The 13,752-nt window shown below is 40.8% G+C and overlaps 1 protein-coding gene across 3 annotated transcripts in view; it reads left to right on the top strand.

Annotated features, from left to right (window-relative positions):
* Window positions 1-5,861: 5,861 nt before the first annotated feature.
* npas2 (neuronal PAS domain protein 2) overlaps window positions 5,862-13,752 on the top strand; it is a 44,058-nt gene continuing 36,167 nt past the window's right edge. For 2 of the 3 annotated variants that reach the window (XM_085288610.1, XM_085288607.1), the window contains exon 1: window positions 5,862-6,106. The gene's annotated coding sequence lies outside the window, so the exon portion shown is untranslated. Of the gene's footprint in view, window positions 6,107-8,098; window positions 8,556-13,752 lie in introns of those variants that run through there. The other variant, XM_085288609.1, reaches the window with a different exon arrangement.

The following is a 13,752-nucleotide window of genomic DNA, read 5'->3' as shown; positions in this document are numbered from 1 at the left end:
ATTGAATGTTAATACTTTTCACTGGTAAGATAACATTTTTCAGGATTAATAGTTTTCAGTTTTTCAGTTTTTATATTATATCAGTTTTAATATTTTAAAGGGTAAATGTATTCGTAAATGTATTTTGTTATTTTTATTTATTTATTTGGGGGGGGGGGGTGGGCACCAACGCTATTTTGTGAATAAAAATATTTGTGGTTTGAAATATATTGTTGTCAGTCAATATACAGTTGCAATTGTTGGAGCAATCTCACTGATCTTAATATATTTGGACATACAAAAAGTATTTCCAAAAGTTTTCAATCAGTTCATTTTCTAGTAGGTACAAATCAGTGACTGTAGAAAACAGTTATTGGTACAAATGCATTCATCTTTAATATGAGGAGTGTTTTGGTTACAGTCTCTAGCATCTGGGTGTCATTGTGGAAGAATCATCCTTGACTTTAACAGTAACAAAGAAAATATGCAGCTTGTTAAATTGTGAAATAGTATAGCATTTATTTCCACCAGCTCACCCTTGCAAGGCTGAGTTCTAAAGAGTGGGCTTGAACATCATTGCCTTTGTGTGGAGACAACGTTAGAGAGGCAGGGTTGAGAGGGTTTGGGCATGTGCAGAGGAGGGATAGTGGATACGCTGGGTAAAGCATGTTGAAGATGAAGCTGCCAGGCAGGAGGAAAAGAGAACAAGCATAGAGGAGATTCATGGATGTTTTTTGTTTAAGAAGGTTCCTAACTCAGTGAAGTGACTGGAATTATCTGCTAAACAGCCAATAAGAGCTGTTCTTAAAATGCTTAGGATGGGAGCTCTAGAAATAGAAAGCAGACTGTATCATTTTTCAACAGGTAAATATAAGAAAAGAAGATGTATTTAATTTTACAGGCTTTTAGAGGTCCATCCATCTTCATCCGCTTTATCCGGGGCCGGGTCGCGGGGGCAGCAGCCTAAGCAAAGAGGCCCAGACCTCCCTCTCCCCAGCCACCTCCTCCAGCTTATCCGGGGGAATACCAAGGCGTTCCCAGGCCAGCCGAGAGATATAATGGCTTTTAGAGGTAAATTATTGTAATGCTCCAATCACAGGTTTATCCATTCAGTGTTTTCTATAGTTTATATATAAAAACCCAGCCATTTCACTTCAGTGATAACCAGAAACAGCTCAAAGCCAGCAAACCCTATAAAGGAAGTGCCAAGTGAGAATGAGTGATGGAGGCCTAATAAAAATATTACAAAATAATAAGGCAATTACTAATAAAAATATGAATTTTTAATAAAATAATTATGTAATTCACAAATGGGAAGAATTGATGGATGATCAATATTTTTTTATATAAGGTATAGATAGAAGTCTCTGGGCACTGTGTGTGAGGTCCCAGGGGCTGAGACTCAGGTGGAGCTTTATCCATAGGAAAGCTGCTTTGTTTTTAACAGCTTCACCAAATGAACCTGAAATCTGTGTTTAACAGAAGACCTGTAAGATGTGTAGAAAAACACCTAACATTATTTGATTGATCATGGACAGTTCCTGTGATAATTAAAGTACCGTTACTGTGCCACCTGGGTAAATGTGCACATGGCTCAGATATTAGTCTACTACACTGACACAGTTCCATTAATAGCTATATTCTGACAGACATCTCACTGTGTTTGTAACAGACTCAATAGAGAAAAGTCTCTGGGCAATTCTAAGATAAAAAAAAACTCAGTTTAGATAATTTCTGATATGTTTCATAACATGCAGCAGCAGATCTCAGAGAATGACTCGGCCTCTGTGTGGAAAGGTTTTAGGAATATCACCAACTACAAAACCTCCCACTCCACTGATGACTTGCTCTTGGCCAACACCCTTAACGACTTTTACTGCCGTTTTGACGAGCCATCAGGCAGCCTTCACACCTCCAACAATAGAGACACTTTGGACACTCATTCCCCCACCTCTCCCCCCTCCATAGAGCCATCACCACCTTCAAACACTTCACCTACAACACCCCCCTCCTCACCCCACACAAAAGAGGATTTCACACCACCTCCTCCCACCATAACTCTTCATATTCATGAAGCAGGTGTGAGGAAGCAGTTTAAGAGTCTGAATGCTCGGAAAGCTCCCGGCCCAGACGGTGTGTCTCCTGCCACCCTCAGACACTGTGCAAACGAGCTGGCCCCAGTGTTTTCTGGCATTTTCAACTCCTCACTGCAGGCATGTCATGTGCCTGCCTGCTTCAAGTCCTCCACCATAATCCCTGTCCCCAAGAAACCTAGGATCACTGGACTAAATGACTACAGACCCGTGGCTCTGACATCTGTGGTCATGAAGTCTTTTGAGCGCCTGGTTCTCTCCTATCTCAAGACCCTCACGGCCCCCCTCCTGGACCCCCTGCAGTTTGCATACAGAGCCAACAGGTCTGTAGATGACGCCATCAACATGGCCCTACACTTCATCCTGCAGCATCTGGACTCCCCAGGAACCTACGCCAGGATCCTGTTTGTGGACTTCAGCTCTGCCTTCAATACCATCCTTCCAGACCATCTCCGAGGCAAGCTTTCCCAGATGAATGTGCCTGATCCCATCTGCCGGTGGATCACTGACTTCCTGTCGGACAGGAAGCAGCATGTGAGGCTGGGAAAGAATGTCTCGGACTCCTGGACCATCAGCACCGGCTCCCCTCAGGGCTGTGTTCTTTCTCCCCTGCTCTTCTCCCTGTATACCAACTGCTGCACCTCCACCCACCAGTCTGTCAAGCTAATCAAGTTTGCAGATGACACCACCGTTATTGGACTCATCTGGGACGGGGATGAGTCTGCCTACAGGAGGGAGGTTGAACGTCTGGTGTCCTGGTGCAGCCACAACAACCTGGTGCTGAATGCCCAGAAGACAGTGGAGATTATTGTGGACTTCAGGAAGCACACAGCCCCACTCCCCCCCATCATCCTGACTGACACCCCCATCACCTCTGTGGACTCATTCCGCTTCCTGGGTACCACCATCACCCAGGACCTGAAGTGGGAGCCCACCATCACCTCCGTCATCAAGAAAGCCCAGCAGAGGATGTCCTTCCTGAGGCAGCTGAAGAAATTCAACCTGCCAACATGGACGATGATGCAATTCTACACTGCAATCATCGAGTCCATCCTCACCTCCTCCATCACCGTGTGGTACGCTGGAGCCACTATCAGGGACAAACAGAGACTGCAGCGTGTTGTGCCCTCTGCTGAGAAGGTGGTTGGCTGCAGACTCCCATCTCTGCAGGACCTGTACACCTCCAGGACACTGGGGCGTGCAGCTCGGATCACAGCTGACCCTTCTCACCCTGGACACAGTCTGTTTGACCTGCTCCCCTCAGGCAGGAGGCTCCGGTCCATTCGCACCAGAACCTCTCGCCACAAGAACAGTTTCTTCCCCTCTGCTGTTGAACACATGAACAATAATCGTATGACTGTTCCCACCACTAACACATGACGTAAACATTAATGGTATATTATTCACACGTGTTCACAAAAAACCACAGAATGTATCGGTGTTATACTGAAGCTGAACCTTGCACACAATTCCTTGAAAATCTAAAAACTGAAAAAGCTCCATTCATTGGCTTAGATAGAAAGACTCATGGAAAGGTTGAGAGCATGTCTGAGTCTCAAATAACCACCAAGGTGAGGTCACTATTTTATTTGGGAAGCTGAAAATAAATACCCTATGCTTTCCTTCTTTGTAACTAGCAAAAAATGAACAAACAAAGATCACGTATAAACTTCTTTTGAAGTTTCTCACCGTGCACGGCTGGCTGACACAACACCCATCATCACAGATCACAGCAGCAAAGCTGTGATTGTTATTGGATTTTTGAGTTGTGGCTTCATGTACTCGCTCACATACGTACATTCTCAAGGTTCCCTCGTGATCTCCAGTTAAATTGAAAAAAAAAGTTCTCTTGCCGTTTGCTGTGGTTTGTTCAAATATTGCTTTTGAGAGAATTGGCAGCTTATGTTCACTTCGTCATTGTTTGAAGAGGACTCTTTGTGTGTGAGTGTGTGTTTATGTGTGTGGTTTGACTCCACGATAAAGCTTTTTATATATAGAATAACAGTGGAGGGATGGTGTAGATTTATTTCTCGTCACGTAGAGCTATGTGGTCTTTGCCCTGTTCATGAATAGCTATTCACCGGGAAAATTATAAAGGAAAATGATGTGCGACGACTGGCAGACTCACACGGTTTCTCGCAGGCAGTTGCAAAAGAGTTTTCTTTGCAGACAAAACATCTATGTGGCCTGAAAATGATTTGATATGCTGTGGTGTCATTCTCCCTTCTGGCAGCATCCCTTCTGTTACAGTCATGAATAACGAAATTCATTATTTAATAGTCAGTCCGCTGTGAAATACAAGTATGTCTTAACCCACTCGAAGCATTTGGCCTTGTTTCCCCTCTGAGGAGTGATTTAGAGACACACATCCTGTGAGAGGTCTATTAGACAGCATATCTTTTGACAGATGAAGTGAAGGAGTGGGGGTGTTGGCCTATTTGATCATGCTTTGGATGCAACTCTCACAACAGAATTGTTTTAGAGTGTTACATGCTACCTTGTCTTTAGACATAGGAAAAACCACAAATCAGTCTAACTTTGTACAAATGCCTCCAGAACTGATCTGCAGGAGTGTGATCTGAACATGTGCTTCAGCTGCCTTTTTCAAGGAGTTAACCTTTCCTGTCACATAAATTTTCTTCTGTTTATATGCCACCCTAGAAATAATGCAGATTTCTAAATAAAGCATTGTGCAAAAGCAAAGAGCCACCTGTTATTTCTTTATATTTTGATTGGAAACTGAAAAATAGGTCCAGTGATTTTTGTACAAACAAGAACATAGAGTATATAGGGCAAAAACAGAGTTTTCACAATTGTAATGAGCTTGAAAGTCAATCTAAACTCTCTTAGGCAGCTTTCTTCTTCAGGAATAGTTCTCCAAGGGTTCTTGAAGGACGTTCAAAGCTCTTCTTTGGATGTTCACTGTCAGGGTGATCCCACACCGCTTCAATAATGTTCAGGTCTGGGCTCTGGGCAGGACAATTCTAGACTGACAGATGTTTGGACCCCAGTTGCTTTGACCTACAACACAGCATTTAAAAGCATATCTGCTTATCCACTAACATCTCAACCATTTTCATTGTATGTGAAGTATGCATGGTATGCATGAGTAGTGACCTGTAATGCTATAGCTGTAATGTAAAATAGCAAACCAGAGAAACTCAGTGAGGTACAACTCTTTCAGCCTCAACCAACTGCATATACTGGAGTGACTCATTTGAGCTGTTGCACCCTTAGCAGTTTACCCATGCAGATATTACGCACTGAACTAAAGGTGGCGCTGCAGCGTCCACTGATTGGTTGGACTGAGGAGAAAGTAGGGGACAGGTACGACTCAGTGGTGCGCCTCTCAGACCAACAAACTTTACGTGGTCTCTGTGGCTGACCCAGAGACCACGAGTCACACAAATAAGCCGAACAGTGGTGTGTGAAACAGCCAAAATGTGAGCTTCAAAACGCCTTAAAATCTTCAGTTGTGTTGCACCCACGCGATAATCTACCTGTAGTGTTGGTTGGCCGAGAAACCCCCAAACGCAGACAACTGAAAGGCTGGATGGAGGTCCAGCCACGCCCCCTTACGGTAACCCTATGGAGAGGGCGGTATTGGATGGCACTTTCCTCCAATGACGTCGTGAGAACAGGCGGGGCTTAAAAGACCGCCTCCGCTCTTCGGCAGACTGCAACCAGCCTGCTCACGTAACTTAATATAGTATGTGGACCAGTGGGCGGGGCTGTGAGCGCGGCCGCACACTGGCTGCTGCCGGAGGCTCTTCATTCAGCCTGCATGAGTCCGCGGACAGGAGGCGGACTGACCAGCGCGCTCTAATGAACGTGTGAGGTTTGTAGGCTGGGTCACCTCAGCAGCGTGCTGCAGCCTAAATACAGACAGCGGCAGGAATCGTTAGCAGACTGCAGTGCAGTTTCACATGTGAGCAACTTTCTGGAATGTAACACGTCTGAGTTTTATTTGTTAAAACCCAGACTCACAAACACATACAGCCGCTCCTGTTTGGATCATTATTCGGCAGAATAAGGTGAGTGTCCGGCTTTGTGCTCGTTACTTGTTACGGTTGTTATAAATGTGGCTTCAAATTGGAAACTTTCAAATAATAATAATATTTTAAAAAGTTGTTTTTAGTAGCTACCCTCTTCTCCTGGCTCAGTCTGCTTCACAGTGTTTATAATATCAATAGATGGTATATCTGCTTCTTTATGTCCCAATCAAACACATACATAACTGTTTAGACTGTTTTTTTTTATTTTATTTCTGTTTACTAAGTGAAGAAAGTCTTAGTCCTTTAGTGTGTGTTATAATCATTATATTGTGGGAAGCTGTGTAAGAATCTTAGTAAGTGCAGTAACTACTGTATAATGGAACCTATGTGCTGACCTAGCTCTGAAATGTCAGTTTTTTCCATATGGAGACACTTGACTCCATCTGAAAAAGGAAGATTCTTGTGTGTGTGTGTGTGTGTGTGTGTGTGTGTGTGTGATTTGAAATATGAGGAATGAAATATGAATGTGGCTTAATTGGCACGAACAGACAAACAAACTAGAGTCTGATAAGCCAAGACACTTGTCCTAGTAAAATCAGCTCTGATATACATCTGAATGTCTGATCTGAATGACCGATGCTATGTCAGTCACAGCTGTAGTTCGGGGACCTGATGCGAAACAAAACCCAGAGCCAGGGATCCGGGGCATTTTGGTTGTTTTTTATCTTTGCTCCAAAGTGTGCTGCTGTCAGAGTCTAAAAGATTATCCTGTGTGTCCATCTACTTACACTCGTGTTGAGGCTTGTGCCATTTTTCCGGCTTGCTGTGTCAGTGCTGAGGTTGGCCCAGGAGCCATGAGCAGTGATGAGGATGTGTGCTGACAGCTGAGCGGGGCAGGATGAGGCTGTTCCATGACTGACTGAACTGGGCTGTTCATTGCACCATATGCTCCTCTTTATATCGTGCTGCTAAACATTTGGGCCTGCCTCATGACTCATGCTGTCTTCTTCTCCCTTCAGCCAATTCTAATCCTGCTGCTAAATGGGACAATCAGAACATTGTTACACGGTGAGCTTGAAAACGTTGTGGATTCCACTTTTGGCATTAGGTCTACCACTATAAAAACAGTATATAGGAGTCAATCACAATCCTTTTACAGCTTCCAGTAACTGACAGGTATCATGGAGAAGGCCATCCACTACTTGTCAGACTAAAAAATTTGGCTTCTGGGTGATAAACAAATGTAGAGTGAGCCTGGACCAGCTGTGTCAGTGGTGCACTGTGCACCACTGACACAGCTGTCAGACTGTGTGGGTGTTTCGGTTTTTTTTGTGTGTGGTAACCCAGAAGACTGGTTTGAGGGTGTCAGGTAGTGGGGTTTAACCATTAACAGTGCTGATCACCTGATACACGAGTCTGTGCACAGAAGAAAAAAGGGAAACCCAATCTGCTAAGGTTCTGCTAAGATGTGTTCGAGTCAAACAAGGATTTCAGAGTTTTGAGAAATGCTGCCACAAATGTTACACATCTGTTTGTTTTTTTATAACCAACATTTATTGTAATGTAATTCGCTTGCCCTGTACTCAGTGGAATGGCAATTTGAGACTTTTCTGCTCTCAAATTGAAAGTTTTCTTCTCTAATCTTCTTCATGTGGTCTTTTTTAGTTTTAGTCTCCTCCCCCGGAGACCTTTAAATGCAGGGAATATAAGTTATATTATAAGTTCTATCTGGATTTATTTCACCTTTAAGTATAAACTGAGCATGGGGCCTTGTAGACATTTCTGTCCTGACATATAACTCTGATTAGTGTCTGTGATTTTTTCTTCTTCTTTCATCTCTTTGCTGAAACTATGCTGTGGTGAAGGTTAGTTAACTGATGACACATAGCCTCTTCTCTGATGTTACAGAGCATGTTGTGGGGAAAGTAGGTTACTGGGCCATGTCCTGCAAGCTTAAACTGAAAGCTAGTCTGAATATTGCTAGAGCTGCTTAGTGTGACTGGGCATGCACAAATGGTGTAGGTCTGTGTTACAGCAAAGGGACTCCTCCTGCTTTCTGTCTCTTTAAGAAAACAGAGCCGCGCTCCACATAGAATGAATGTTGAATGTTCAACCCATGATGATTCATCACAAACACATGAAATGGGGTGTAATCTCACAACAGGTTGATTAATAGATCAGAGGTTGCAAATAACCAAGTCCCGCTTACCTCCGAACACCAGAGGTGTCATCTTTTTGTGTGTGATTAGCTCATTTTGGCCTTATTGTCTCAGTACTGACATTGACTTCAAGTCTTATCACGGTGTTTTGCTTTTTTCTTTAACAAACCATATTGATATAAAATCTTCCACAGAAAACTAGAAGGCATACAAATACAATGTAAGACTTTAGGTTAGCCAGTTATTTCCACAGACATCAAGAAAAGCAGACATGAGCACCACAGTGGCATGCGTACTTGGACAGAGCAGCAGCCAAAACATTTAAATAGGTAAGTTCGAGGTAATAAAACAGAAAAAAAGCTGAGAGAGATGGGAAACAGGCTCCCTGACTACATGAAAGAGGCATTCAGAGTATTTGTAATTTCCATCAGAGCTAGACTTTCACTGCTTCTTACCAACAACAGCTCTTGTTGTTTCACTTCGACTTTTTCATTTCTCTCAAAAGCTTTTAAGGACACAAAGCGAGATATGCCAATTTTGTACAGCTAACAGCTCCTTGGAAATAATTTTGTTAGTGTAAAAAAACAATTTTATTCATGTTGAAAATGTGCTATGTTTTTCTTTTTCATAGATTCACCTAAAGAAATGGGAAGAAAATGTGTTTTTCAACAGGCTTCTATTAAAGTTCCTAAAGACACTTGTTAAAATTGATTATTTGCTCAGTTGTCTGTTATGTGAGAACACAACTGGGTCATCCTTTGAGTTAGGTCCATTTTTATGCTTGATTGTCTCAGTGTGAAGTGACGTAATGAATTAACAAGAGAAATGACTCCTCTTTAAAAAACCTTCCTAGCCTGGAGAACTGCTACTCAAATCCAAAAATTATAAGAAAGGCTGGCTCCTTGGAAGCAAAATATTGAGAATTGAAGGGTTGTTAAAGACTTTTACAGTCTATAAATCTATAAATGCAACTGACTATCGCAACATTGTTCCAGAAATGCTGTTGTTTGTGTTGTGGTTTGACTGAGACTTCTCGTAATTGGCCCCATTGTCCATGGCTCACTTGTCTCCTACAAAAGCCACAGTGATTTTTAATGAACTTCCCCAACAGCCAATCAGAATCAGAATACTTTATTAATCCCAAAGGAAATTAGGCAATTCTGTCGTAAACACCAGGGTGAAAAAATGAAATTAGTTTATTTAAAGTGTCAGTCAAATTGTTATTATTATTATATTATTATTATATTATATTCTGTGGTCTTAGTTTTACTTGACTTGTCTGCTGCTTTTGACACGGTTAATCACAACATTCTTCTATCAAGATTGGAACATGTTGTTGGTCTCAAAGGTACGGTTTTATCTTGGTTTAAATCCTATCTCTCAGAGAGGTCGTTCTCTGTTGCTATGGGGCAACACTCCTCGGCTTCTGCCCCTATTTATTGTGGTGTGCCTCAAGGGTCCGTGCTCGGTCCTGCTCTTTTCTCTTTGTACATGTTGCCGTTGGGATTAATTTTTAGAAAACATAACATCTCCTTTCACTGTTATGCCGATGATATCCAGATTTATTTACCTTTGAAATCCGATGTGACTGCTTCTTTGCAACCTCTGTTCAACTGTTTGCATGAAGTAAAAATTTGGTTATCACATAATTTTCTTACATTGAACGAGAATAAGACCGAAATCATAGTCTTTGGTAGTCACACTCCGCTAGACCAGTTAGCTGACGCCCTAGGCCCTCTCGCTAGCCATCTTTCGTCCACTGTAAGAAACCTCGGAGTGTTCCTGGATGGCTCTTTTAAACTCGAGAAACAGGTGTCCACTGTGGTAAAAAACAGCTTTTACCAGTTGCGTCAGATTTCCAAAGCAAAGCCGTTCCTTCCTTTAAAAGATCTTGAAAAGCTTATCCACGCATTTATTACATCCAGATTGGACTACTGTAACTCCCTCTACTCGGGCCTCCAACACTCCTCTCTTTGCCGGCTCCAGTTAATTCAAAATGCAGCTGCGCGTCTTTTAACAGGTACGAGAATTCATGAACACATAACTCCAATTTTAGCCAAATTACATTGGCTCCCTGTTAAATATCGTATAGATTTTAAAATTCTTTTGTTCACTTTTAATATTTTGAATAATTTAGCGCCAAGTTATCTTTCTGATTTACTCCATTCATACAATCCCAACAGGGCACTTAGATCATCCAACCATAGGCTCCTAGCACAACCTAGGACTCGAACGAAGTCGAGAGGCGACCGGGCCTTTGCATCCGTGGCACCCAGACTCTGGAATAACCTCCCCGTTCATATTCGCACTGCCGAGTCTATCCAGTCTTTTAAATTACGTCTTAAAACTTATTTTTTTACTTTGGCTTTTGATTCTGTCTAGTTGGCTGTTTTAGCTTGTTGCGTTGTTACCTATTGTTTGTTGTCCTCTTCTATTGTTTGTTTTAACTGTCTCATGTTTTTATTGACTGTGAAGCACTATGGTCAACACTGTTGTTTTTAATATGTGCTATATAAATAAATTTTGATTTGATTTGATTTGATTTATAGTATTTTAATTAATTTGTTTATTTTTTAACTATATTATATTAAAAATTTGATATTTATATATATTTTTTCACATCCAGTTTTATGTCTAAGTTAACTATAATAACCTTGTTTAGGACAGAGCTGAATGTTAAGGAAGTTAACTAAACCTGAAATCACTGTGGCTTCTCTAGGAACTTCCTTCAACTGTAGTTAAAGTTTAATGACCATAATCTTACAACCAAGTGACCGAAGGACAATGGAGCCAATTACAAGAAGTAATTAACTCAGTCAAACCACATCACAAACAACAGCATTTCTGCAACAATGTTATTATAGTCGGTTGTATTTATGGAAAACATTTTTTATTTAGATACATGTACAGTGCAAAAGTCTTGAACCACCTTCTTCTAAAGAGCCAGAATTTCTTGCTAAAGCAACACCTTTGAATTCTTAATTTGGTGTCCAAGTCTAATGAAGTTGTCAAAGGGAATAGTTTTATTGCTGTGCACTTGCTGACCCCGATGTTACCCCAGATCATATCAGCTTTCTGTTAGCTGAGCTTTCTGATGTTGCGCTCTATTGCTCTATATCTTAGTAGTTATAGCCTTTCATTTCCTGGAGATGTGTTTTGGATCTTTGTCACAATGACAAACAAACTGAGCTCAGACCATGATGTTATGTTAGCTCTGCTGGGAAAGCAGTGTTGCCATTAATTTTGAACGAATCTCCAACAGCTGTCAACAGCAAAGTCTTGCAAAGATGCAGCAATTTGAACCAAAAATCTCAAATTTACACTTATGAGAACAAAATGCAGTTTTTCATTGGTTCATTCAGGGTATTTCTTTGTCCTATTGTGTCTTTTTATTACTTGTTGGAATTGGTAACCCATAGGAATCAACCCTTAAGGCCCAGTTTACGCAGTCTCATCCGAATATTTGGTGTTAATGTGTGTCCGCTACTTGAACTCTGGGAAGTAATGTGTCTCTAATGTGAGATGCTGGTAACTCTAATGAACTTATCCCCTGTGGCAGACATAACTCGTTGTCTTTCTCTTCCTGGGATTGTCCCCATGAGGATTAGTTTCATCAAGGTGTTAGTTGGCTTTTGCAGCTGAACTTGGGGAAAAAAACCTTCCAAACGTCTTGAAATTTAATTGAACTTTATATCTTAAAGTTATAATGGAATTTGAATTTTTCAGATTAATGGTTCTTGCTACAGTAGCTGAATATTGTTGTTGAAGCGAACATGTTTATGTTTTAATGGTAAAATCTGTACAGAATCTATAATCCTAAAATTCAAATAGGGCTGTTTCTTTAAGGCCCAATTATAATTGGTTAATAAAAATATAGAAAAACCACAATTATGATTTATATCAAACCAAGTTGGGTGCAAACTGGAAAAAAGCAGCGAAGGCTTACATTTGAGAAGCTGGAACCAGGGAAATTGCTTCAGTGATTCACTATCAAACTAGAGGGCATCATCCTTGGTCTGAGACAGCTTAATCAAGTAATATCACACAAGAGTGAGTGCTGTTTATTGAATATTAGTACAGCTCTGAATGGTTTGCAGGGACAAGGCCATAGCCATGCCGATATTCTCTAAAGCACTATGGCCTTGAGTGAGATATTGCTATCTCAGGTATAAAATTAATTTAAAGTAATAAATGGCAAGAGATTGTGCTTTTAAAAAAAAATATATATATAGTGTGGTTTATTTTTTGATGTATTCGCCTCAACCATACGCTATTAAAAATGGACTGCTGCCAGAAAATACATAAACACATTAACTTGTCGGCTCCTTTGTGTAGGCTTTTTTTTTTTTAGTGGAACTTTATTTCCACTCTTTGCCTCAAGTTCCATGTTACATGATTTTGCTAAGGCACTGATTCTCAGGTTATGGTTGGTGTAAGAAGTAAGTGTCTTTGCAAATTCTGTATACCATCTGTCACAGCTGGGCAGAGAATATTTCAGAGCCTTTCTGTTGCAGACAGCTGGCTTTAAAGCAGCCACAATTTAGCTTTACAGTCAAATATAGGCGAACAACTATATTTAGCAACTTTGAATGCATGTGAAATGTGTATTGTCCAATAAAAATCAGTCAAATTACTTAGTTAAAATGATTATAAAAACATTGAAGTGACGCTTACCCTTTAAAGGCCAATCCACAGCCTTTATTTGTTGGCTTTAGATCGCTGTTGTCCGGTATTTCTGATTCTTAGGTAACATATTTCAGAGAACAATGACTCCTGATGGGAAGTAAGAAATGGTTCCAGTTGAAAGCTTGTACTAAATGGTCCATGGGATCACATGGCACACACCTTATCATTTCCTTATATCAGTGCTGGCATATTTTTGTGACAGTGATAATGAAATTGTTATACTGACTCTGTGGAATTCTGCTTATTTCCTCTGATAAAATTTGTTTAGGAATCAATAAAAGACCCAGTTAAGAAAGTGGCCTATAAGGATAATCAGTGATGGCAGAGGTGTCAGTACAGTGTGTAACAGTATTTGGGTTAAGGCCAAAAGCCACTGTTTATTTACACCATTTATTGCTACAGGGTTTATCTTCGATGGTGCTAGAAGCAACAGTCGCCATTAAATTAAATTAATACCAAGTGAAACTGACAGTTTTAAATTATGAACTTCTCTAAATGATGATTTTTTTCAGGTTTTTTGTTTGTTGATAATCTTGTGCGGCCTACTGTGTATGTCTAAATAATTTCTATTTGTAGTGTTTGTTCAAACTGTTATAGTTTTTAGCAAACTTTGCAGACACATCCCAGTCTTATTTTCTCTGTTTTATCATCTTTAGACTCTTTTGACCTGTTGGTCTGATGTGCTGTTTGGGAATTTTTAGACTTGTGAATTCTTGATCAATCTCCAGTAAGAAGATAATGTGGAAGCATTTATAGCCGTAAGGGCAGACATAAGACAGACATGCAGACTGTTATCATTAATCAGAGCCGTTCCCTTTTGTTCCATACCCCTCTATACCG

Source organism: Mchenga conophoros, linkage group LG10 (assembly GCF_057382185.1).
Source record: "Mchenga conophoros isolate Kocher_MC1m ecotype Shallow Benthic linkage group LG10, M_conophoros_male_GT1.1, whole genome shotgun sequence".
In the NCBI taxonomy this organism is placed as follows: Eukaryota; Metazoa; Chordata; class Actinopteri; order Cichliformes; family Cichlidae; genus Mchenga; species Mchenga conophoros.
Note: the sequence above shows the minus strand (reverse complement) of the source record. Positions and strands in the feature narration are given on the sequence as shown.